Source organism: Arachis ipaensis, chromosome B04 (genome assembly GCF_000816755.2).
Source record: "Arachis ipaensis cultivar K30076 chromosome B04, Araip1.1, whole genome shotgun sequence".
Classification (NCBI taxonomy): Eukaryota; Viridiplantae; Streptophyta; class Magnoliopsida; order Fabales; family Fabaceae; genus Arachis; species Arachis ipaensis.
Window position 1 is genome coordinate 97,152,541 of NC_029788.2, and position 592 is coordinate 97,153,132.

The window sequence follows — 592 nt, forward strand, 5'->3', positions numbered from 1 at the left end:
CAAATTTTAAATTTTTGAGCTGAAACCCACTTGAATAGCTCTTCAAATGGCTGACAAGTCCATTCAGCAAGCACTTGGAGTTGTAGAGTGGTAAAAGTGATAGATGTTGAATGTTGAAAAAGGGGAATTATTGCTGAGAGTGCATGATGAGCACCTAGCATTCCATGTTTTTAAAACCTTGCATGAGCCCATTCAGGAAGAAGATTTTATGAAGGATAAGGCCAGAGATTAAAGCCTGAAGTCAATGAGTTTCCCAGCTGATTTTGTCATCCTGGATATGGAGGAAGACCCTAACACTCCCATCATCCTGGGGAGGCCTTTCCTAGCTACGGGCAGAGCATTGATAGATGTTGAAAAAGGGGAATTATTGCTGAGAGTGCATGATGAGCACCTAGCATTCCATGTTTTTAAAACCTTGCATGAGCCCATTCAGGAAGAAGATTTTATGAAGGATAAGGCCAGAGATTAAAGCCTGAAGGAGGCAGTCAATGAGTTAACTCCAAGACCTCTAAATCCATGCTTGAAAGAAGTAGAACTGGTGCAACAGACCAAAGAAATCAAGGAGGAACTAGATCCAAAACCCCCAGATGAG